This window comes from Bos grunniens, chromosome 21 (genome assembly GCF_055505025.1).
Source record: "Bos grunniens cultivar Pamir isolate PY7600 chromosome 21, Bosgru_T2T1.0, whole genome shotgun sequence".
In the NCBI taxonomy this organism is placed as follows: domain Eukaryota; kingdom Metazoa; phylum Chordata; class Mammalia; order Artiodactyla; family Bovidae; genus Bos; species Bos grunniens.
Window position 1 is genome coordinate 61904232 of NC_141185.1, and position 26246 is coordinate 61930477.

Here is a 26246-nt window from a genome sequence, read left to right on the forward strand (position 1 = left end):
GAGGAGACTGGTGGGCTACGGTGCATAAAGTTTCAAACAGTCGGACATTACTGAAGTGCCTTAGCACACACACACTATCTCCTTCAATTTAAAAAAAAAAAAAACAAGAAAGAAAAAGTAAACTCACAAAAAATTAAATAATGCAGCCTTAAGCCTTTGTTCAAAGAGATTCACACCCACACAAAACACATGTTCAGGCTTCAGGGGACTTTTTTCTTTGGGCCAAATCTGGAGCTAGATGGTCTCAGGTTTAAGGAATTCTCTGTTGCCTAGGTAGGAGTTTGGAGAAGTACAAAGAGTCTGATGACTTAGGTGGTAAGGCAGAGATTTAACAGAAATGACACTGAATTTGGAATCAGGAATCCTAGGTGGCCCCTTCCACCTTTTAGCTACATGGCTTCAAGAAAGGCAATCACCTCAACCTCAATTTTTTTTATCTTTAAAATGGATTAATAGCCTCCATGTCACCATCTTCACAGTTTTTTTTTTTTAATCAAATAAGTGTAAGTGCTTTGTGCTGCATTTTACTAATATGAGCTGTATATTACATGATGACACTGTGTATAAGGCTTAGTGGTTTCATCTTAGCAAAAGTTCCAGAAAGGGATTCCTTGCTCCTTATTCGTCACACACTGCACAGAATTCCAGAAAAAAAAATTCCCTTTCTGGTCATGCCCGACCTGATGGTTAAGACTGACTGTTTCACTGCCCGGGGAAGTAGTGAGATCTGAGATCTTATCTAGCTCAAGTATTAGACTTTTTCCCATGATGTCTAAAGCAGGATAGGGAGATGGTAGGGAGCTTGGGACCAGCTCTCAGTCTAAGGGGTAGAAGGTTTGCTTTCAGGACCAAGTTTTTGAGTTGTCTCTTTCTTCACTCTAGCTGTAGGAGGTATGTGAACTCTGGAGACAGTTGGGTATCTGTGCATCCCAAGAACAGCAAACCCTGCACCTCCTTAACTAGGCAGAGAAATCTCAAAGAGTTACTCCATTTTAACTCTGGGAGATCCATGATTATACCTGTTTTTTAAAATGTAGAAACTGAGGTCAGAGGTCAGAAACTCTCCCAAGCCTGATTTAATGTAACATTGCTACAGAGTGCTGAATGGACACCATTTTCTCTGGGGATCTACTTCTATTATCACATGACATGGGTCTCCCAACAGGACCAGAAGCCATAAAATGGGGAACTTGAGCCAGAAAAAGAGAAAAGTTTTCTTACAGGAACAGCAGCCATCTGTTGGAGGCTGGCCACTGGACTCAGGATGAAGCCAGGACCCAATACCAGGGCTCAGAGAGCAGAAGGACTGAGCAGGAATGGTCAGAAAATGTGACTGGAGCCAAATAACAAGTAACTGCTAACCTTCACCAGTACTTCACTATACCAAGCTCCCTGATAAGCATTAACATGATCTATTTCATTTAACCCTCATTTAGACAGTGTGAGGCAGGTACTCTACAGTGTCCAATTTACAGATGGGGAAACTGAGGCTCAGGGTGGGTGTATCTAGTCCAACATGGCACCAATGGCAGCAGAGGATTTGCAGCCAGGGATCTGAACCTCTACTCACTCTGCTGCCTTCCCAGGATATCGCCTCCTTATTACAAGGCTCATTTATTTTGGTCATCTTAAGCATTTTCTCAGTGACCCAAATAAATAATGTGCAATTTAAAACTGTTGATCAAGGATCAGAAAGTATGAGTGGCAATGGGAACCAAGGGAGCAGCTGGTAGAAAAGAAACTCTTGCTTCTACCAGATGGCATTTATTTGGCCTGGCGTTTATTTTAGGCAAGTCTGTTCCTCAAAGCAGAAGCCAAACACTTGAGGAGGAGGATCAGTAGGCTATGTTCATCAGTCACCTGAGATATGTAAGGTCCTAATAGGCTACTTTTTACCATATATACTAAAACATAACTAGATATAGCAGCGTCATTGCTGCCACTATAAAGAAAAACATCAAGATTATAAAAGCAAAGCATAGGTGCTTCCATCAAACAGATGAGAAATCAATAATAACTTCCATCTTGCACGTAATTATAATGCCTCTGGGTACCTGATGCCTTCAGCTTGGTAGATGCAGGATCTCTGAAGTGCAAGACAGTTAGCCTGAATATCTCACTGATGGTTTTCAGGTGGGCTTTGTGCTGTTAGATCTCTGAGAGGAGGTGCCAGGGATCCAAGGCAAATGAAAATCTCAGGATTTATCCCCCGCTGAATGCATGGATGTCTCCAGGTAAAACCCAGTAAGAAGGGAACAAAGGGGAAAAAAGGAGCTTGCTAGCTACCCCGTGTCCTCTGGTTTGGAGAGATTATGCTTGATGCTGTGAAAAAAAATAATGCTAATAACATCTCCATGGCTTCTCAACATATGTCCTCGCCCTGTCCTGTTCAAAAAGGAATCAGCGGTCCTCTGCCATCCACCCCTGCTTGGGTTTAGTCTCCCCGCACGCCTGGGGGTCAGAGCACATCAACTGATGACGGGAGTCTCCACCAGAGCAGGGGGTGCAGCCCACGCGCAAAGCCATGTGAACCGCAGTGACAGGCTCATTTGGAAACAAATGAGAGGTTAAGTAAGAAGTGCATGACGGAGGCAAAACTGAGTTTCCCTTTCCCCCTTCCTGTCGGTTAGAATTAGAAAGTGCCTGTGAGCAGCGTGTGTCAAGAATATGAACGTGAGATGTCATTTCGGCTGCCTCTAATTGAAGCCAGGATAAATGGAGTGGAAAGGCAGCGTCTAATCCAATCAAAACATGAAAAAGGTATTTTGACATGTAAATTACAAACTTCCTGTGTATTTTGTCTCCCCAATTACACCCTCCCCTGTCATGTTTTTTTAAATTATATCTTAATCTCCCAGTCTCCTAATAATTATGTCATCATTCTTGGGCCTTGAACACTGTGTAATGGTATTTTATGGGATATGCCATTCATTATTAACTAAACTCACTTTCTGTCCCCAGTGATACCATATCTCACCGTGTTCAAATATGCCTGGTGTCAGCTTTGTAAATGCTACAGCAGTTCCATTCTCTGCTTCACGATTACATGGAAGTGAATTGGTGAAGCACTTTAGGACAGTTAATCCGACTCATCAGTATCTTATGTGGGGATGGCCAACACCTTTTTCTTTTTAAATGGGATGAGCAATTGGTTTAAAATATAAATCTCTCATCATTGGGGCTCCTTCAAATAGTGCCTTGCACAGAGATTTTACTACTGCTCTTAAAGTAATAGCTGATATTGAGATCATACAACTGAGATCATGAGAAGAAGTCAGATAATAAAGAAAAATGGTAGTTTGGTATGCAGAGAGCACTGACATGGCGTGTGGGAGGCACTGGTAAATACTACTATAAATTGTTTCCAAGCAGGAGAAAACTTTCAAAGTCATGGCCCATGGTTCCTGGATTTATAGGTGAAAAAAATAATAATAATAACAGCTACCAGGTAAAAGAAATTCACCAGGTCATTCTGTTCTTAGGAGGCAGAAACTAAGATTCCCCAGGGCACCAACGGGACCACATCAAGGTCCTGTCAACCATGCCCCAGAGCCCCCAGAGCCAATGTGTCACCTATGGGACCACCTATAAGCAGGAGTGAAGCATCTCTGAGAAACTCACCAAAGGCTTGGACCAGGGTAGCAGCACGTCAGGGAGCAGCACACAAAACTGAAAGTTACCACGGAACAACCCCAGCTACTAAAAAGCCACTGATCTCTTCAAACACTTTCTTCAGAAGGCTATCTTTGATTACAGGGCTTATTCACACTTAGAGTAGCGGAGTAGAACAAAAAAAGGAATTACATTCAGAGAGATGAAAGTTCTCATCCAGGAAACACTCCATTCTAGTTCTTGACCTTGGGAATATCAGCAGGCCTCCCTGACCCAGCCTCAGGGTGCTCACCTGTAGAACACAGGTAATAATACCATACCTGCCATGGGGACAAATGCAAGCAGACCTCATTGTCTGTACAGAGTGTACTTGAAGGACTTCTCAAGTGGCGCTAATGGTAAAGAGCCCACCTGCCAATGTAGGCAGACCTTAAGAGACACAGGTTTGATCCCTGGGTTGGGAAGAGTCCCTGGAGGAGGAAATGGCTTACCCACTCCAGTATTCTTGCCTGGGGAATCCCATGGACAGAGGAGCCCTGGCGGGCTATAGTCCATGGGGTCCAAAGAATTGGACATGACTGAGCAACAGAGCACTTGTACTTACAGTGTACTTGAAAAACTAAATAGCCAAAACTAGAATATTAAAGTCAAAACCCCTGGATCTGTGTCCCTGTTCTACCACTCATTAGCCCTCTGACCTCAGTTTCTACTTTTTAAAAAACAGGTATAATAATGGATCTCCCAGAGTTAAAATGGAGTCATAATGCCAAAACTTCAGCCTCTGTGCACCAGTGCTGAGTCAAATCTCGAAGACAGAGTTTTGTGTGAAGCAGAAAAGGACAGATTTATTCTTTGCCAGGCAAAGGTGGACACGGTGGATGCCTGCTCTCAAAAAGCTGTGTGTCCCAACCTAGGAGAATTTGATGAGGAGTTTAATAGCAACAAGGGTACAAGGGTAGGGTTGCTGGTAAGATTGCCGTGTGTGCAGGGCCTGCACTCCTCTAATCTGGTCTCAGGTAATCCTGATGAGTTTCTTTTGAATGAAGAATGCAGACATCTTCCATTTGTTGTGTTTTAAAGCTTAAATGTATCCCTTGAGGTGGAACCAGGACCCTGCCCCAAGGCTGCACTGTCATTTCCTGGCTGCTCCTCCCTTGTCTTTGCAACCCCTCTCTTCCCAAATTAGCAGCTGTTTGCATCTCTGCCCTCTGGGGCTCAGGGAAAGCCATGGAGGCTAGAGTCTGTTTCCTGCAAGAAAAGGGATGGAAAGGCTTCCACACCCATGGGCTCTGCAGGGGTTTGGCATCAGTGATGTGTGCTTCAGGGTTTTACCGGGTACCTGGCATGTGTGAGGTGTTGAATGGCCATCAGAGCCATAAACTTTTCTATTGGAAGCATGTCTAAGTGAAAGATTGAAACGTGAGACTGGGAGGGGGCATGCCAATGATGATCCAAATACGTGGGCCCACGGCCTGCTTGTGGGCAGGTCATTGAGATCACGTCAGCTGCCACATCAAATCCTTTGGCTGAGTCCAGTGTGACAGGTGGAAACAACATAGGTGCCTAGGAGTGTTCCACTTAGAGCATCCTCTGAAGAAGGAGGTGGGTTGTTCTGTGTTTACTGAAGTCTGTGAGTATACAAGGGCTTCACGGGCCATCTTACCAACCCACCTCCATGGAAGGGAGGTTTTGGATACTGACAGGTGGCCAGCAGCTTCCCTCTTTACTTTTCTTCAAATAACACTGATGTTAGGCCCCGCAGGAAATCAGAAATACTGAAATCACAGTGTCTATCCTTAAGTCCAGAAGCAGAAATAAGAGCTGTAGGAAAATTATCCCTAGTTTAAAATAGAAAGTGAGAAACACGCGACAGGTGGTGGTGGTTTAAGTGGTTTAGTCACTAAGTCATGTACACCTCTTGCGACCCTATGGATTGTAGCCTGCCAGGCTCCCCTGTCCGTGGGATTTTCCAGGCAAGGATACTGGAGTGGATTGCCATTTCCTTCTCCAGAGGATCTTCTGGACCTAGGAATCAAATCCAGGTCTCCTGAATTGCAGGCAGACTCCTGCATTGTAGGCAGATTCTTACCGACTGAGCTAGGAGAGAAGCCCACACGCTACAGGAGTTGCCAGCCAAGTTTCAGGAAGAGATTTTGTGCTATGCTGTGCTTATCACTCAGTCATGTCAGACTTCTTGTGACCCTATGGACTGTAGCCCACCAGGCCCCTCTGTCCATGAGATTCTCCATGCAAGAATACTGGAGTGGGTTGCCATGCCCTCCTCCTCCCAACCCAGGGTTCAACCCACGTCTCCTGCACTGCAGGGGGATTCTTTACCAGTTGTGCCACCAGTGAAGAGATTTTAGTATAATCCTAATCTTTATTGCATTAGAGGTCTTTTTGAAAAGGTAAATGGAAGCCCATCCTCATTAGGAAAGTTATTCTAAAAAGAAAGAATAGTAACTAAAATGAAACCTATGTTTTAAAAAATTGTAGATACAGAAATTGGACCACAAATAGTGATCTTGTTATCTAGGAGAGTACTTTTAAATGGGCCAGTGACAGTCTCTGGGTATCATCCTAAAACTGCCCCCAGACTGTTTACTTCTTCAAATCAGTGAGCTTCCCAGGTGGTGCTAGTGGTAAAGAACCTACCTGCCAATGCAGGAGGCTTAAAAGATGTGAGTTGAATCCCTGGGTTGGGAAGATCCCCCAGAGAAGGGCATGGCAACCCACTCCAGTATTCTTGCCTGGAGAATCGCATAGACTATATTCGAGATCATACACATTCGGTTATTTTAAACACAGTTCAAACAAACATATCTTTAGCTATTTAGAGCCCACCTACTCCACACGCCCTGTGAAACTGCACCATATGGAACCATCTTCCAGCCACAGATAAGACAGGCTCTGTAACTATACAAGACCCCAAACCACTGCTTCCTTTCAAAGTTCTCCGACTCAGACTTCCCACCTTGCTGTTACTCAGCATCACCTGAACACGAAAGACGACTCTCCTATTTCCCTCTCCCCTGAGAGTTTCCTTGCCTGTTCTCCTTCAGGGTGGTGACCGCAGAACAGCCTCCGGAAGAAATCGCCCCTCTTACACAACCCTGTGCAGGCTTCACCCGCTGAAATGCATTGTGTCCTTTCTCTTCCTTGGTCAACCCTGGAATCCTCAAACCTACCACAGGAGGTGTTCTGTTTGGGCTGCTCTGCCCTGGCAGAGTACCGTAGACTGGCTGGCTCATGAATAACAGACGTTTATTTTTCACAGCTCTGGATGCCAGGAGACTCGGTGTCTAGTGAGAGCTCAGTTCCTGCTTTAGTTCTCTCAGGCCCTCACATGGAGGAATGGAGGTCTCTGGGGTCTCCTTTATTAAGTCCTTAATTCCCACCCAAAGGCCCCACCTCCGAATACCAACATTGGAGTTTATGTTTAGCGTATGAATTTTATGGGCACACAAACAGGGAAACCACCACCGAGTGGAGTCAACCCTGGACTTAGCATCAGCAGAGTGACGCCCAGCTCCCAGCGCGTCCCTGCTCTGTGGCCTCGGGCCAGTCACTCACCCTTCCGGGTGTCACATTCCCCGGCTAAGGGAGAGAAAGTCTACCTCTCCATGTTAGTTTGACCAGGACACTGTCAGTGCGTGAGGAGGATCCAGAAGAGGAGCTGGGCAGACCATCAGCAAACCACAAGGGACCTTTCGGCGTCCTGGTAGAACTCCCATGTTGTATCTACAGGGAAGTAACATGGGAGGTGATAGTGCATGTCTCGCCCCCAAATAGTGAGAGGCTCTGCAGAGATGAGGAGGGGAGCGCTGTAACAGCTGGGGAAACTTCGCGCGGGCACCTGCCCCCTCCAGTCCCGTAAAGATGACCATTCACAGCGGCCCTGCACCGATGGTGCTGTCATCCCCATTTCCCAATGGGAGTCTCCTTCTCCTAAGGCTGGTATATGTCTACCTGCAGGCCTAAGTGAGACCGGGGCCCCTTAGGTGACCAACTAGCTCCCCTGGTTTCTGGCTCCCATTTCAAGAGCTCAGCCTATGATCAGTGTCATCACCTGCCTTCATCAAAGACAGACCTGATTCTGGTATTTGGCTGCTATTCAACATAATAATCAGCTCTTACCCAACTATGGTAAGAGTGGTAATGGTAATCTGGATAACCACTGCAGAGACATCCCTTCTTCTAGGCATTTTCCTTACCATAGATCAAGACAGTTTTAACCTTGTCTCTTGACTCTAGGTCTGTGATGTCCAAGAAGTCCTTCTACTATGACAGAAATTGTCGATATACGTGCTATCCAGTATGGTAGCCACTAGCCACGCTGAGGATTCGATATGTGACTAGCATGACCAAGGGGCTGAATTTATAATTGTATTTAATTCTATCTGATTTAAATAGTTACAAGTAGCCAGTGACTACCAAACCAGACAACACAGTTCTGGAGTTTGTACATTTGGAGACTCCAGGGCAGGTCTCTAAACATAGTAGTTACTTTTCCTTGCCCTCTCTCAGCCCCAGCAAACTTACTCTCCAGTATCAGAGCTTTTAGACTAGGAGCTTAACTAGCTCAATTTAGTTATCACTTTTCCTATTACACTTGCATTTCCCAAGGCCCTTGGTGCACCTATCAGATGCAAGTCTTGAGTGAGAATGTGCTATGCACCCAGGATCCGCTGTGTGCACAGCCTGGGGAGTTAAAGGAACAGAGATTCAGCCCTGAGGGAACTTGCTTCGGACAATAGAGAGTAGGTCGTGGTGATGGTGATCATGGTGGACATGGGGAAGAGAAGCCAGATTCTGGATTTATTTTGAAAGTAGAGTCAATGGCCTTGAATGAGCTTGAACATGGTGAGTATGAGGGATGATATGGAAGAGTCAAAGAGAGTTTGAGCCTCCAAGAAAGAGCCAGTGTGATAAGACATTGAGCAATATGGAGAAATACTAAAAATGACTCAAGATTCTCTGTGCAGCTCCTGGACCTTGAATCCCACTCCACAATGTCTCCCAGTTCTCTAGACATAACCATTTCACAAGCTGCTTTCCTCAGAGCCCTGAGAACTTACTGTGTTCATTACAATCTCAAGGTTTTTGCTTGTGTCTACACCCTATGACACCCCAGAAGGCCCCCTAACTTTTATTTTCATTCTACATTATTCAAGAATACACTTCCTACTGGATAACTTTGCCTTTAGTCTCAATCTCCTCTAATTCTCCCACCTATTGATATTATCTTTTTTTACCTTACTGATGTCACTTTTATGCTTAAAATCCTATGATGAGCTGCAGATATAGCTACAGTAAGGCATATGTACAAACAAGTCCCAAACTCACTAGCATCCTCTGTGAAGCCTTCCATAAGACTCACTGAAGAATTCATGGCCCCTGATGACACTTTTGTAGCTTACTTCACTTACCATACTATATTATTATTCTCTAAATCCCTATTGTACATCAGCACAGACCCTGACACCTGATAGATACTCAATAGATATTTATTAAATCATTAAATCATCTATTTAGAATTTTACAGCTTTTCAACAATTTTACTTGTCTTGGTCTCATGACTTGGAAAGTGTCTTCCAGAAGCTGTAAATGCAAATATCTACAGGTTGCAGTTAGGGAAGGCAAATAAATATAGTTAGGGGTAGAACAATAAGGAACGGTGGGGCTTGTGACAAAGCACAGAGTTTATGGCCTGTCTAAAAGCATTCTAATGAGAAAATAATTAAATACTGTGTCAGTCAAATGAAATAATCTGCAGCAAATTTGATCCATAGGCAATGTAGTCCACTGGTCTGGTAGATCATCACCTCTGAGTTAAGTTTTAATATAATAAAGAATTCTTTCTACCAGTATAGAATTTTTGTATTTTGCAAAGTGATCTGTAACTTACAATACAAATAAGTCAATGCAGATAGGTTAATAGAAAACTCCTTAGGAGGCTTCATCCAGAGTTGAAACTACCATGAGATGATTTCTACAAGAAGCAATCTAGAGCTCCTAACCACCTACTCCCTGACTAATACTTCCATTTGCCCCATTGTTGCAGGAGCGACCTTGCTGTTGAATTCATCCCTTTATCCCCAGCACAATGTCTGGAATCAGCCAGAAGTTCAAAACACACATCAAAGTAATGAATGACTAACTTTGGTGCAATTGATGTCTCTCCCTTTCCAATTCTGACACATTCTTGAAGCTACTCTTGATACCAAAACTTCAGGGGCAAAAAAGACCTCCCACTGTCATGGTGGGCTTCATGTGAGGGCAGCTAGGGAAGGGCAAGAGGCTGGGTTGAAACTCTAGCACTTTGACAGCTTGTGTTAGTCACTCAATCATGTCTGACTCTACAACCCCATGGACTTTAGCCCCACAGGCTCCTCTGTCTATGGAATTCTCCAGGCAAGAATATGGGACTGGGTTGTCATTTCCTTCTCCAGGGGATCGTCTCAACCCAGGGTTTGGACCTGGGTCACCCACATTGCAGGCAGATTCTTTACCGTCTGAGCCACCAGGGAAGCACTTAGAGAAAACCCAACGCCTATCTGCAGCAATAAACAGGCACTGCTGCTGCTGCTAAGTCACTTCAGTCATGTCCGACTCTGTGTGACCCCATAGACAGCAGCCCACCAGGCTCCCCCGTCCCTGGGATTCTCCAGGCAAGAACACTGGAGTGGGTTGCCATTTCCTTCTCTAATGCATGAAAGTGAAAAGTGAAAGTGAAGTCGCTCAGTCGTGTCCGACTCTATCGACCCCATGGACTGCAGCCTACCAGGCTCCTCCATCCATGGGATTCTCCAGGCAAAAGTACTGGAGTGCGGTGCCATTGCCTTTCAGCATGCATGGGAGGCAGCTGTAACTTTCTGGATCCTCTGCAGTGAAGAGCACAAGATGGGCAGAAGAAGCAGTCAGTGAAGACGCCCAGTTAAAGCCTGAATGTTGAATACTCCCTGCCCCGTAGAGAGGTTGCACAATATGCAGAGTGACGGTGGTAGGACTCCTACAGATGAGACAAGGAAATCCAGACAGGACACAAAAGTCCTCGTTAAGCATTTCCTTAGTCCCTAGGGAAGAGGGATTGAGAGCTGAGGCTAGAACTTTATTGTGTATTGATTACTGTTCATATTGCTTAATTGGCTTATGTTAACTGAAAGATAAATGCTATAGAAAGCACTCAGTACCTACACTTTGATTGATTATCAAAACAATATCCTTAATCCTCATGCAAACAGAGTTCATAGTTTATCCAAAACCTACAAGTTTTCCCGTAACTTTTACCTGGGCTCCTGAATGAACAGAGGGGATTCATTTCATTCTTCCACCTGCTCTGCCCTGCTGTGTCTTAGAATACTCCTCTAGAAGCATTGCTTTCAGTCTTTTTTTTTTTAATAAGCCTTGGGACTTTTCACTCAGATGAAATCTTTAAATAAAACATAGTGTGTAAAGCAGATGCAGGCTATAGGGCTCTGTAGGAAGAAGTACCAGGGGCTATAATCAACACAGTCCTTCCCCTCCCTCCTTCCCCACTCGCTGCCCTTCTGCCCCCAACCTGGGCAATGCCAGGACGCTCTGAGAAGCCTCACAAGATTTGCAGTGGTACTAAATAAGCCCTGGGCTATCTCATCCATTCTCAGTGGCTCTCCAGGTATCTCTACCTAAGATGTCTGATTTCAGCAAATCAGAAGTAAAGTTGTTGAAACTGACCTAATTCCTTCACCACTTGAGAGCTCCAGATCCTCCTTTCCTTTGTTCCCACTCTCAAAACAAGCTGGCTGCTAATAAAGCCTTTTCAGTATTCAGAGTATTTCAGGAGCATCCTCTCATTTGAGCATGAGTCTCTCCTCCTGGCTGTGAGAAAAAGAGACTGGTATCCCCATTTCACATCACAGGAGCAGAGACCAAGTCCGGAGGCCCTGCCAGGAACTGGTGCCCATTCCTCTGACTCTTTCATCTATAATTCAGGGAAGCCCAGGCCCCAGGTAGCTGTGTGTCTGGGGTACCTCACTCTGTACCTCACTCTGCACTTTAAAGAAGTAAACTTTTCCATACACCATCCCCCAAATCGAACACCCCTCCCATTACTCATCTCTACCTAACACACACACACAAAAACCAAGCTACAGATACCTGTGTTTGGCACATAGCCCATGTCCTAAGCCATTTTCTTCCTTTATCCCACTTCAAGTTATTTTTCCTGACTTGTGCCTGATGCTGACTTCCAAAGATTCCATCTTTTTCTGCATCTCAGGATTCAGATTCTTCACTGGAATTCTGAACCCTGGATACTCTCGCATTGATCTTGATTTATCCCAGTGGTGATGGTTTGAAGATCTGTATGCACCAACCACTCAGATTATGGATGAAGCTGTCATCCAGGCAGTCTGAGTGACCCCCAGTAAACTCACCCTTCCCCTGGGCTCTGGTTGTCTGGAACTTCCATCTGATGTCAGCTACTCCAGGCGGACAAACACACCTTCCAAATATCTACTTTAGACTATGCCCTCAGCATTTATCAAAGGCACAGGAGTAGGGTCAGATATATGCCTCCCACATTGTTGCAGCAAACACTCAGATCAGATCAGATCAGTCGCTCAGTCGTGTCCGACTCTTTGCGACCCCATGAATCGCAGCACGCCAGGCCTCCCTGTCCATCACCAACTCCCGGAGTTCACCCAGACTCACGTCCATCGAGTCGGTGATGCCATCCAGCCATCTCATCCTCTGTCGTCCCCTTCTCCTCCTGCTCCCAATCCCTCCCAGCATCAGAGTCTTTTCCAATGAGTCAACCCTTCGCATGAGGTGGCCAAAGTACTGGAGTTTCAGCTTTAGCATCATTCCTTCCAAAGAAATCCCAGGGCTGATCTCCTTCAGAATGGACTGGTTGGATCTCCTTGCAGTCCAAGGGACTCTCAAGAGTCTTCTCCAACACCACAGTTCAACAGCATCAATTCTTTGGCACTCAGCCTTCTTCACAGTCCAACTCTCACATCCATACATGACCACAGGAAAAACCATAGCCTTGACTAGATGAACCTTTGTTGGCAAAGTAATGTCTCTGCTTTTAATATGCTATCTAGGTTGGTCATAACTTTCCTTCCAAGGAGTAAGCATCTTTTAATTTCATGGCTGCAGTCACCATCTGCAGTGATTTTGGAGCCCAGAAAAATAAAGTCTGACACTGTTTCCACTGTTTCCCCATCTATTTCCCATGAAGTGATGGGACCAGATGCCATGATCTTCGTTTTCTGAATGTTGAGCAAACACTAGTCATTAGCAAATATATAACCTTCCCATGGGAGAAAAAGTTAGTCTCTCAGTTTGTGTCTTTTTTTTAATAGACTAATAAAGATTATTAGGTATTGACTCAAATACTGCTTCAGTTCATACTATATAGCTAGATAAAAATAATTTTAAATGAATAAAAGCAATGAAGTAAAAGGAAAATGAAGTAAAGGGAAAACAGTTAGAAGCGGCCATGGAACAATGGACTGGCTCCAAATTGGGAAAGAAGTACGTCAAGGCTGTATATTGTCACCCAGTTTATTTAAATTATATGCAGAGCACATCATGTGAAATGCCAAGCTGGATGAAGCACACATTGGAATCAAGATTGCAGGGAGAAATATCAATAACCTCAGATAGGCAGATGACACCACCCTTATGGCAGAAAGTGAAGAGGAACTAAAAAGCCTCTTTATGAAACTAAAAGAGAAGAGTGAAAAAGCTGGTTTAAAACTCAACATTCAAAAAACAAAGATCATGGTATCCAGTCCTATCACTTCATGGCAATTAGATGGGCAAACAATGGAAACAGTGACAGACTTTATTTTCTTAGGCTCTAAAATCACCGCAGATGGGGACTGTAGCTATGAAATTAAAAGACATTTGCTCCTTGGAAGAACAGCTATGATCCATATAGATGGCATCTTAAAAAGCAGAGATATTACTTTGCCAACAGAGGTCCATCTATTCAAAGCTATAGTTTCTCCAGTAGTCATGTATGAATGTGAGAGTTTGACCATAAAGAAAGATGAGCACCAAAGAATTGATGCTTTTGAACTGTGGTGTTGGAGAAGACTCCTGAGAGTCCGTTGGACTGCAAGGAGATCAAACCAGTCAGTCCTAAAGGAAATCAGTATGAATATTCATTGAATGACTGATGCTGAAGCTGAAGCTCCAATACTTTGGCCACCTGATGTGAAGAACTGACTCACTGGAAAAGATCCTGATGCTGGGAAAGATTAAAGGCACAGGAGGAAAAGGGGATGACAGAGGATGAGATGGTTGGATGGCATCACGGACTTGATGGACATGAGTTTGAGCAGGCTCAGGGAGTTGGTGATGGACAGGAAAGCCTGGCATGCTGCAGTCCATGGGGTTGCACAGGGCTGGACACAACTGAGCGACTGAACTGACTGAAAGGGAAAATGAGAAAAGTTGAGGATAAGCATGAGTATAGTTTGCAAAATATAAATAACAAAATTCTATGCACTTGAAATGGTCAAGTCTCAAAAGTCAGAGCAATCAGTGTCAAGGAGAAGAAATACACCATCTATCAAATGGATAAAACAGTAACATCTACTTCTTAGATTTCTGAAAGAATTAAATGAAGTAATACATGTAAAGCAATAAGGAAGTTCTATTAAATATGTAAATAATATGTGTTTAAGGAAGGTTGGCTACTGTTATTTTTTTTTAATGCATGTATTTCTGATACTGAAGCTAGAGAAAACGTACTTTTCAGGTCCTTTCCAGAAGGATTAACTGTATTTTGGATGATGTACAAAGTTCTCAACAACATGATTACAGGAACTTGACCAGTGAAGTTCAAGGCATTGTCTGTCATGATGCCCTAAGAGAAGGCTGAGCTGTGCGGTGTCAGAGAGCACAGCAGGGATGATGCTTTCCACAGCCCAAGGAAGGAGTCCTTTGATGGCTTTCTTCAAATATTTTGAAACTCTGTTATTAAGTACATATTTAGAAATGTTCTTTTGATGAATTAACTTCACCATCATTAAATGACCTTTTAAGTCTGATAATATGTGTTTGCTCTAAAAATGTTTTATATGATGTTACTGTAGCCACTCCACTGCTTTTGTTTAATCAGTGTTAGTATGATACATCTTTTTCCATCCTTAGGCTTCACTAATTAGTGTGAAAGTGTTAGCTTCTTAGTCAATCTGACTCTTTGAGACCCCATGGACCGTAGCCCACCAGGCTCCTCTGTCCACAGAATTCTCCAGGCAAGAATATTGGAGTGGGTTGCCATTCCCTTCCCCAGGAGATCTTCCTGACCTGGGTTTGAACCCAGGTCTCCTGAATTACAGGCAGCTTCTTTACTGTCTGAGTCACCAGGGAAGCCCCAAGAACTTACAACAAAATAATTTCATTTGTATCATTTGTTGTTTTACATTATATTTTTACATTTGTTAAAACTCCAAGCCATATTTTATTTTCCCCCTGAGCTGTTATCCTTTAAAGATATTTCTATGACAAGAAAAAGATGGCCTTTTATATTCGCCCATGTAGTCAGCATTTCTGAGTGTCTTCATTCCTTTGTATAGATTGAGACTTTCATCTAGTATCACTTGCCTTCTGCCTGAGAGATATTCTTTTACATTTCTTGTAGGAAAGTATGCTAATTATGCGTTGTTTTTGTGCTTTATGTCTAAAAAAGCTTTCATCTCATCTTTGTTTTTGAAAGCCATTTTGCTGGCTTGACAGTTTTTTCTTTCAGTACCTTGAATATGTTGATATAGTGTCTTCTGACTTGCATTGCTCCTGATGAGAAATCTGCTGTCGTTCTTATCTTTTGTTTTCCTGTATGTCGTGTGTCTTTTTTCCTCTGATCATTTTTAGAATTTTCTCTTTACCACTGCTTTTGAACAATTTGATTATGATGTACTTTGGTGTAATTTTGTTCATGCTTTTTTGCTTTGGGTTTGCTAAGATTCTTGGATCTGTGAGTTTAGAATTTTCATCATATTTGGAAAATTTGGAGTCATTGTTTCTTCCTATACCTATTGTCTCACTCTCCTACAATCATTTATATTTTATATTTTCACATTTATATTTTGTCCCAAGGCTAACGGATGTTCATTTTCTTTTAATCTTTTTTATGTTTCATTTTGAATAGTTTACTATTGCTTTGTTCTGAAGTTCATGGATATTTCCTTTGATGCCCAATCTGTTTGTTATTTCATCCAGTGTATTTCTTCATCTCATATACTGTAGGCCTTTTCATACAGTAAGTACTGAACTTCCTCAAGTTGTGACATTTCAAAGTTGCAACATGTGTTCACATGTCCTATTACATAAGTTAGCTCATGTGTTTGGCACACATTGTCACATGTGTGCATCTTTTACAACTGGTTGTGCTTTTGTGTACTTTACAGTACTGTATAGAATACAGTATCTTTATTTCAAGTCCAGGATGTCCAAAAGCAAGTGTAAAAGCAGTGGTGTAAAAGCAGTGTAGCTGGTACTGCTAAAAAAGCACCAAGGGATAACGATGGAAACAAAAGTGAAAATCATTGAGAAAGTGGAGTGAGGCGAAAAGATTGTTGACATCACTCATTCTTATGACATGAACTGTTCAACCATCGGCATGATTCTAAAGAACAAGGACAAGATCATGGAATATGTGAAGTCTTCTGTGCCAGTTTTGTTGACAATAATATCAAAGTAGCATGGAAAATGATGGAAGAGATGGAGAAGTTCCTCAATGTGTGGATATAGGATCGACATCAGCTTCAAGTCCCACTCAGTGTAACTCTGACTCAAGAGGAATCTAAGAGTTTCATGAAGGCTTAAAGAAGAAACGTGGCAACTTAGCAACCCTCAGCAAGAAGCTGGAGCTAGATCTGCAAGAGGACATCGCCAGTGGACTCTCCTTGTATGATACGATGAGCTTACTAATGAAGACCTGATGGAATTAGAAGCCCAGGGAAAAGAGGAAGAGAGATAAGAATAAGAGATTCACAATGCAGGAAATAATATGGGAATTCTCTTTGAAGAGGCATGGTTAGTTTTTGAGGCACAAAACCTGAACAAAGAATGGTACTGCAGTAGCCATTCAGAATGCAATTCAGTGCTACCAGCTGCTGTACTAGACTACTCTACTTTTCGAGGTACTGTAAGATTAATTTTTTCACTATTTTTTGTGTTTTTTATGTATTATTTACATGAAAAGTATTATAAATCTATTACAACACAATACTGTATAGTCAATTGTGTTAGTTGGGTACCTAAGCAATGTTGAACTTATAAACAAACTGAACTTATGAGTGCATTCAAAGAGGAATTCATTTATATGTAGGGGACTTACTGTATATTCTGCATCTTTTCTTAATATGATCACTCTTTCTTCTAGCTTCTTGAATATGTGGAATACAATTACAACTGTTTAAATATCCTTGTCCGGTAATTCTGTTGTCTGTGCTATTTCTGCAACAGTTTTGATTGATTGATTTTATTTTTCCTCATTATGTTCATATCTTCCTGATTCTTTTTATGCATGGTAATTTTTAGGTAGATTCCAGATATTATAAATTTTACTGTATTGAGCCAGCTCTGTTACTTCAAAATAAAACATTTAGTACAGGGCTAAGTTTCCCCACTTAGGATGCACTGAATAAGACAGAATTCTTATGAATACTATATATTATGTCTAGTATACTATTGAGATTTTCCACTCTGGCTGGTGGTAAAAGGAACTGTTCTGGGCCCTATGGGAGTCCTGGGGATTGTTCATACGAATCCCTTTTGGTTTCTGTTTCCATAGCCTTGGGTAGATTCCTCCCACACGAGTGCAGATCAATCACAGCTGAAGACTCAGCAGGGACTCACCAGAATACTCTCCTGCCTGGTGCTCTACCCCATAAACTCTTGACCTCTATGTCCCCTTCTCCGTCTCCTCAACTCAGAAAGAACCCCGGCAGTACCTGGATTTTTCCTCCCTGGGCAGTAACCCAGAAACTCTCCAGACAGTAAGCTGGGAGCAACTATAGGATCCACCTGGTTTGTTTCCCTCTCTTGGGGATCACTGTCCTTCAGGCCTAATGTCTAATATCTTGAAAACCACTTTTTCATATATTTTGTCTGATTTTTTTTTTCTGTTATTTCAAACTAGAGGGTAAATCCAGTCCATGTTACTTCGTGTCAGACAGAAGCAGGAATCGTGATATCCTGGTCTTGACTGATGGATGAAGTCAAACATGATCTCAGTTCCACTAACCAGCAAGAAGTGCCTCGTGAAACTGTGTGCTCAATTACAGTGGTCTTCTTATGGCCTGTTTTTTGGTTAATTATACCCCTTTTCTTGCTTGGGTCTTACCCTTCTATTCTTTTTTCCTCTTTTCTCTTTTTCTCTCCAGATTCCCAGCTACTAGGTGACAGGTCCTGACATAGGCTCTAGGGAGTCAAAAATGCATGAGACAAGATCGTGGCTTTCAATGAGCATTTAATGTTTTATTCTCTGTGTGTCTATTTACAAACTGGCCTGAAATAAATTAGGAAAATAAAAAGCACCACCGTCACTCAGCTTAGTACAGTAGAATAGTGGGCACAATGTGAGCCTTTATCATTGTTTGACTTTGAACAAGTCCCTTGATTCTCAGTTTCCGTGCCCAGAAACAATAACTCATTCCTCACAAGATTTTAGTAAGGAGTGAATGAGATAATACATGGGGGGTGCTTCTCATATCCCTGGCACATAAGAAGCATTCAGCAAACACTGGTTCTCCTTTCCATGCTCTGCCTTTCCCAAGAACCTAGAGTTCTTTGTAAATCAATGCTCTTTCCATTACAGTGCATGCATGCTAGTCGCTCAGTCATGTCTGACTCATCGTGACCCCCTGGACTGTAGCCCACTAGGCTCCTCTGACCATGGGATTTTCCCAGCAAGAATACTAGAGTGGGTTGCCATTTCTTCCTCCAGGGGAATCTTCTTGACCCAGAGATAGTACCCACATATCCTGCCTTGCAGGCAGATTCTTTACCACTGAGCCATCTGGGAAGCCCCCTTCCATTATAGTATCATGCTTGATAAGCCATAAAAAGTTATACAATCCAAAATTCATGATTGATCTTGTTACCATGAGTCTAAGTCACACATACTCTGAGTCCTTGGTGAGAATAATTGAATTACCATAGAGTTCAAAGGTAAATTCAGTAGCTTTGGGTGAGAGGGTAAAATCAAGTCCACGTCATTCCATCTTGGCCAGAAGAAGCATTCTCCCCCAAAGCTAACTCTTCTCTTGACCTTCATGAGGTATGACACCATCACCATGACTCATGACTGTGGATTTCAGGAATGCAACTGAAAAACAGCAGTCTGAGGATGTTGGAGTCCTGTACTTTTAACAAATTGATAACTTGAGAATTATCAATTCAGTTCAGTTCAGTTCAGTCACTCAGTCGTGTCTGACTCTTTGTGACCCCATGGACTGCAGTATGCCAGGCTTCCTGTCCTTCACCAATTCCCGGAGCCTGCTCAAACTCATGTCCATTGAGTCAGTGATGCCATCCAACCATTTCATCCTCTGTTGTCCCCTTCTCTTCCTTCCTTCAGTCTTGCCCAGCATCAGAGTCTTTCCAATGAGTTGACTCTTCACATCAGGTGGCCAAAGTATTAGAGTTTCAGCTTTAGCATCAGTGCTTCCAATGAATATTCTGGGTTGATTTCCTTTAGGATGGACTGGTTGGATCTCCTTGCAGTCCAAGGAACTCTAAAGAGTCTTCTCCAACACCACAGTTTGAAAGCATCAGATCTTCGGTGCTCAGCCTTCTTGATGGTCCAACTCTCACATCCACACATGACTGCTGGAAAAACCATAGCTTTGACTAGATGGATCTTTGTTGGCAAAGTAATGTCTCTGTTTTTTAAGATGCTGTCTAAGTTGGCCATAGCTTTTCTTCCAAGGAGCAAATGTCTTTTAATTTCATGGCTGCAGTCACCATCTGCAGTGATTTTGGAGCCCAAGAAAATAAAGTCTCTCACTGTTTCCATTGTTTCCCCATCTATATGTCAGGAAGTGGTGGTACCGGATTCCATGATCTTCGTTTTTTTAATGTTATGAGAATCCTATGCTAAGTCACCTCAGTCGTGTCCGACTCTGTGCGACCCCATAGACGGCAGCCCACCAGGCTCCCCCGTCCCTGGGATTCTCCAGGCAAGAACACTGGAGTGGGTTGCCATTTCCTTCTCCAATGCATGAAAGTGAAAAGTGAAAGTGAAGTCACTCAGTCGTGTCCGAGTCTTAGCGACCCCATGGATTGCAGCCTAACAGGCTCCTCCATCCATGGGACTTTCCAAGCAAGAGTACTGGAGTGGGGTGCCATTGCCTTAGGGGCATTTATTTACTTATCAGTTTTAGGTAAAGTTACTATTGCAGGGGTATGCCTAAATAAGAGGTGATAAGGGAGGAAAGATTCTAACCTAAAGAATGACAAATGCCCCAAGTTTAGATACATATTTTAACTCTGGAGAAATTGATCTTAAGCTAACCTCCGATAAAAACAGAAGCTAACCAGGCAGATTCACAGGACGAGAAAGCTGCAAGAGCCAAAGTGTGTGCAAAGGTAGGGCTTAAAACACTGCCGAGGCTTTCCGAGTCAACTAGGACAATAGCTGACATTAAACGCATGGTCTGCCCGCCCCATCTTCCCCACACTCTGCTGCTTCCCATCTTTTTACCAAGCTGTTTCCCTCACCTCTCCAAATGGGCCATTGCCCTTGCATCTTTAAGTCATTGCCCTTTCTATGCCCCTGCCTTCAGCACCCTTCCCCCTCTTCATTAGTCCTCTTTAAGACTCTGATATAAAGCTGCCTTTCCAGGAAATGCATCCTGACTTCCCCCATGTTCACCCTCTAGGGTATATTAAGTCTGCTCAAAGCTGCAGACATGGTAAGGTTGAAAAGTGGGAGGAAATCACAGATTATTAAGGCAAATTGATCCAGTAGTTTAGTTCAGCTCATATGGAAATATGCAATGACATTAGTTGAGATGCTAATCCTTAAAAGGATTTCGGACCACGGAGAGATTTTCCCATAGGATCAGAGTCTAGCCTATACTTAGCAGCCTCACAATAGGGGAGTGGCTGAAAGAAAATCAATGTCTCAAATGTCGGGGTAGGAGACACACAGGCAAATATTACAGTTATACATAATCAAGTGGCCCCTGCTGAGTGCAACACATATACCAACGCAGCAGACGCTCCTTAACAATCCCCTTGAATGGTCACCGCCTCATCTTCATCCCCCGCTTTTATGACAGGTCAGAGAAAACAACCGGAGACTGCATGGTAAAGTTGCGAAGATTATCACGATTAAGAAGCCATTTTTCATTTTGTTCTGGGGGTACAGAGATCTCACTGCAGGAAAATAGAGCCTGTGAGATTTGGTGTGAATTCACACACATGCACATGCTCACTGCATACAAATGCCGGAGAGAAGAGCCGTGGGCATGAGCTCATCGTGCAGACAGATTATTCACACATTCAATTAGGTGAGAGGAGGGAGCCGAAAACCCAATTACCTCATCTCAGGTATCCTAAGTTGTTATTTCTTCCCAAACCATTTTCAGTGACAGGAGCACCCTGACCACATGCCACCTAATACTTCCTCCTTGTGGGCCTCCAGTGACCATGCAGTTTGCATCTGCAGTTCACAGCTCAGATTCAAAGCTGGAATCTTTTTCACAACGCATCCTTTTTCCCTTCAAGGACATAGTATGCATTAAGTTAAGATATTTTCTCAGAAAAAAAAAATACTTGGCTAAGAATCAGTTCTATTTTCATTGTTTCAGTAATTTTCAGTTGGGATTTTTTTTTTAACACTTGTTTTGCAATGGGCTTGCGTATCATTCTCATTGGTTTGTAACTGTGTCAAAGTGACCAAAGCAATTGAGCAATAAACAAGGAGATCACAGTATTTTTATTTAAAGTCTTGGTGAATCCAGCAACTGGTCCATATACTATTGGCCGTGAACCTGAATGGATGCCTAGCTCATATGCAAAGTAGTTTCTTCAGCTCCTACTTCCCAAGGCTACCTGCTTTCCATCTTAGCCCTCCCCCCACCCTCACCTTCTTAAATGGCAGTAAGAACTGACAACCTACCTTTTATGGCCAAGACAAAAGTCAACATAGCCTTTACTGCTTCTCGTCCAATGGACTTGAGAGCCAGTGGAAACCCCAGATACCGTAGGGCCAAGTCACTCACTTTCTAGACTCAATATTGATGAAAAGTATATCCCCAGTATCCAATCGAAGGCCTGATACAGACAAATCACAAGCTATATTAACTGATTAAAGGCATAAATAAATAAATGTAACTTGCAAAATAAATTAGCACAGTGTATGAGAGAAATTTACTGCTGAGAACTTCTTATTAGAGTCATTCTACTTTGCTATCACCAAAACATCCCTCCCCCAAATGTAAGAATATTTCAATATTTGAGAAATCTATCAATTTAATCCATAGACCAAAAATCATATGATCATGTCAATAGATACAGAAATGTATCTTATCCCACTAGAAACAGAAAGGAACTTCATTAAATTGACTATGTGTGTGTGTTATATATATATATATATATATATATATATATATATACACATATATACATATATTGGAGAAGGAAATGGCAACCCACTCCAGTGTTCTTGCCTGGAGAATCCTAGGGACAGGGGAGCCTGGTGGGCTGCTGTCTCTGGGGTTGCATAGAGTCGGACATGACTAAAGCTACTTAGCAGCATATACATATATAAAACTAGAAACTTATAGCAAACATTAAAATTAATGGGAAAATTGCAAACATTGCCTTTAGACTAGAAACAAGACAGGAATTCCCATTATTACTGTCACTATTTAGCATAATACTTTGAGAAATGATATATAAGTAAAATGTGTAAGGATAGAGAAGCGAAGTATTGTTATTTGCAGGCAATAAAATACAAATCCTTACCAATAAAATACAATAGAATCAACACATAAGCTATCAGAATCACTAAGGTTGTTCAGAAAATTTGCTAAATGCAAAATTGTTTACAGATTAATAGAATTTGCCAACACCAGCAATAAACAACCAGAAAATATATCTTTAAAGAAAAGACACAATAATTGAAAAAATTATAAAACATCTGGAAATCTACTCAGGAATATACAATATTTCTATGAATAATGTTTTTCAAGTCTAACAAAGAATATAAAAGAATATCTGAATAAGCAGAGAGAACTTCCCTGCTCTCTAGACAATTTATAGTCAAGGATACAGAGGTGTCTGATAGGGAGCTGCTGGTAAGAACACAAAATGGAGCCATCAAATTAATTATGGTATATCCACCAACACAGCAATGCTGTTTCTTGGCATATGTTCGAGAGGCACACAAGTCCACAAGAAGGCAGGAGTAAGAATGTTCATCACAGTATTGTTTGGAACATGGATAATTATCAGCAATCTAGTTGTCCACTCATGAGGGAATGGAAATGCATCATTTGATAGCTAGAATCCTTTGCAGCCCCTGGGGGCAAGAGACTGGAGGTATAAGTGACGACGTGGATAGATTCTTAAATCAGAATACTGAGTGGAAAAAGAAATAGAATGAGGTCCATAGCACAATATCATGAATGTAAATTAGAAAACATGCTCGCAAGCAGCAATACATATTTTCTAAGAACACATACTCTATATACATATATATATATGTAGGTATACGTACTACATGAGCATAGTTGCCTGTGAAGAAACAAGGGTGATGGCTGGCATGAAAGCAAGAAATGGGGATAAAGAAAAATGAATGAATTAATTAAAAGAAAATCTTCATACTCACTCATGTTAACAAATATGCCAAGAACAGAGGAGCATTTGCAAGTTTATATCCAAATTTATTATATATTTTTATTGGTTCTATATATGTAATATCTATGCTAGGGTATGGTATTTTAACTACACCAGGACAATACTTTAAATCCTACCTGATCTTCTTCCAAAGAAAATAGAAAAGTTATACTAGAAATTTTATGACTTCATTTCCTTCCGTACTTTAGAGAAAAAGTTTCATAATCAGACACTTCGCAAGAAACATTGATAGCCATTTAAAAATTTTTAGTTATACTTCACTCCAAAAAGGATGTTATGACTATGAAAGGAATTGTAGCTATATTAAGAGGAAAAGAGTAAGACAAGAAGAGAGGGAAGAGAAAGAGAGGACACACCATAAGAATGTGAGAATTAAAGCAAAAAGCAACTATTGTATTTCCTAAGCAAATTAAAGTGCAAAATGAAATGCACATCTTAGCAGAAAATACAGTTTCCTGAATTTGCCTACGTTACTGCCTCGATCTCCCAAGTCCTTGTGTGACAAGGGTTTAAAAGTCCTCTTATCTGATTCACCAGCTCCGCTTGTCTTCATTTTGTTCCCTGCAGTATCGCCAAAAGAGCAGGGGAGGCTGAAATCCGGGCAACATTTGCAGCCTGGCTGCCTGGCGGTCCATCCGCGTTGCTCTACTCCCATCTACTGATAAGAGGCTGCTACTTCGCCGGGAGCTCCTTGCCTGCCCTCGCCACGTCTAAGCCAACCAAAGCCTGAGAACCCACTGCTGTCATAAGTCACTTCACCTTGGAGGTTTTCAGGGCACTGATGTGTGTGTGTGCGTGTGTGTGCGTGTGTGTGTGTGTGCACGCGCACGCGCGCGCTAGTGCATGCTAAGAATATCTAACAATATCCTAGTTTATTGATTGGTGAGTTACTGTTTTCCTATTATTTTTATTTGACAATAAAGTCAGCACAATTATCTCTTGAAGTTCTTTCCTCTTTGAAAACGTGTATCAGTCCAATTAGGAAAAAAAATCACATTTTGTGGTAGTTTTTTTCAAAGCACATCATTACTCTACCTGTGCTGCTGTACACCCAGGATTTTATTTTGGTTTGATTTAGTTTTGTTTTTGTCTTTTGAATTACAACAGATCATTTTCCCACTGACTTAAGGAGTGAGGCGTGTATGGCAGTAAATGAGATGCTCAAGAAGTGCTGAGGGTCCCTCATGGATAGGGTCCCCAGTGGAGAGCAGGGGCACGCACTTAAGTTGTTCTTGAGTGCTACAAAGATTTGGGTGGAATTCTGTTAGGACAAAAATGTTGGGAGGAATTCTAACTCCACTAAGTCACCCCATGAGCCCGTGTTCAATTAAATATCAGCGATTTAAGAAAGAAATTATAGCAATTTTTTTTCAGGGTTACCTTTTCCATCATGGACAACTGCCCCTGCCCCACAGACCAAAACAGAAGACAATTCACCTTTAAGTTTGGTCTACAAGATTAGTTCGTCCGAAAGAAATTAAATGTCAATTTTATCTTGATTCATCACAGCTCTTTAATCAAAGTCGATGCATCACCTCCCCTGATTACCCCTCTATCAAAGGCTGACCTGGAAATCTGACACCAAGCTTCCCTGTGCAGGCTGCCTAATTAAGAACTTGGTTGTTCCACCTACAGCCTTGGAGAGAAGGGGATGGCAGAGCTGCCCCAAAGAGGTGGCCTCTTTATGGAGAAGGGTCTTGGAAAGAGGTCAGTGGTAATTACCAAGCAGCAGAACAGTCCATGTACACATTGGACATTATTGGTCCATAAAACGTCTGGAGATTTATAGCAGAAAACAGAAGCCATGTGTGTTGAATGTCAAACTGAACTAAATTAGCCCAGCATGGTGAACTAGAGAACAGCAGTCCCCGTTGGGACCATAGGGAGGAGCCCAGGAAAAGAGCTTGGACCTCGGAGGACGAGTACAAATCCCCAAACCTCCTGTCCTCCAGCTGTGTAACTTATTCAAATAGCGGGGGGCTTCCATCCTATACTAGCTGAACTTCACAGTTCAACTGCAGGAATCCATGAAAAAGAAAGAGAATTAAAAGGTAATAACCCTTTTAATGAAAGGTTTAATGAAAAGCCCACTGTTTCATTCAGTAAGTGACTGTCCCAGAGAAACAGGAACACAGACCAGACAACTCTGCCATCCTCAGCTGAGATCTCAGGCTGCTCTTCCAACCAAGAGATTCCTGTGATAAAGTTTACTTTTCTGCCCCATACATCACACCTTGCTAACTGCAAGTCCACTGCTTTATCTGATGTTTGGTTGAAGAAATAGTGGTTTGATTCAAGGTGGGATGGAGGACATCTGCTGGATTTATGGGTGGTCTAATATATTGTTCTCCACTGTAGCAATTCACGGCAGGAGATTCAGGATGACTCAACAGTATGTAGTTTTCACTCTCCGTGCTGACTTTAAGACTCAGCCCCACATAAGCTGCTTCTCTACTACATTCAATTTTCTCTCAATAAAATACAGAAGTAGCAGAAGTAGCTTTTGGTTGGGAGGGTTAAAGGAGACTCGAGCAATGCCTGGCAAAAACTAGGAGCCCTTTGCCCCTTTCCATGGAGAATTGGGAGACCTGGATACAGATACAGATGAGGGCTCTGAAACATGGTCACCAACTCCTACTTCTTGGGTCATGTTTTCTTCTTTGGAGAAATCAGCTGATTGCATATGCTAGGCTTGACAGTCCCTTCCAGCCTTGTTCATGGTTAACCTGTGGTTTGTCACTTAAGATGCCATTTTTCAGACC

The 26246-nt window shown here is 42.4% G+C and overlaps 1 long non-coding RNA gene across 1 annotated transcript; it reads left to right on the forward strand.

Annotated features, from left to right (window-relative positions):
• The first annotated feature begins 2085 nt into the window (after positions 1 to 2085).
• On the forward strand, positions 2086 to 24610 carry LOC147349804 (uncharacterized). The gene is made up of 3 exons (XR_015150206.1): positions 2086 to 2234; positions 2631 to 2760; positions 24052 to 24610. It is a non-coding gene; the product is annotated as an uncharacterized LOC147349804 (long non-coding RNA).
• Positions 24611 to 26246: the final 1636 nt, after the last annotated feature.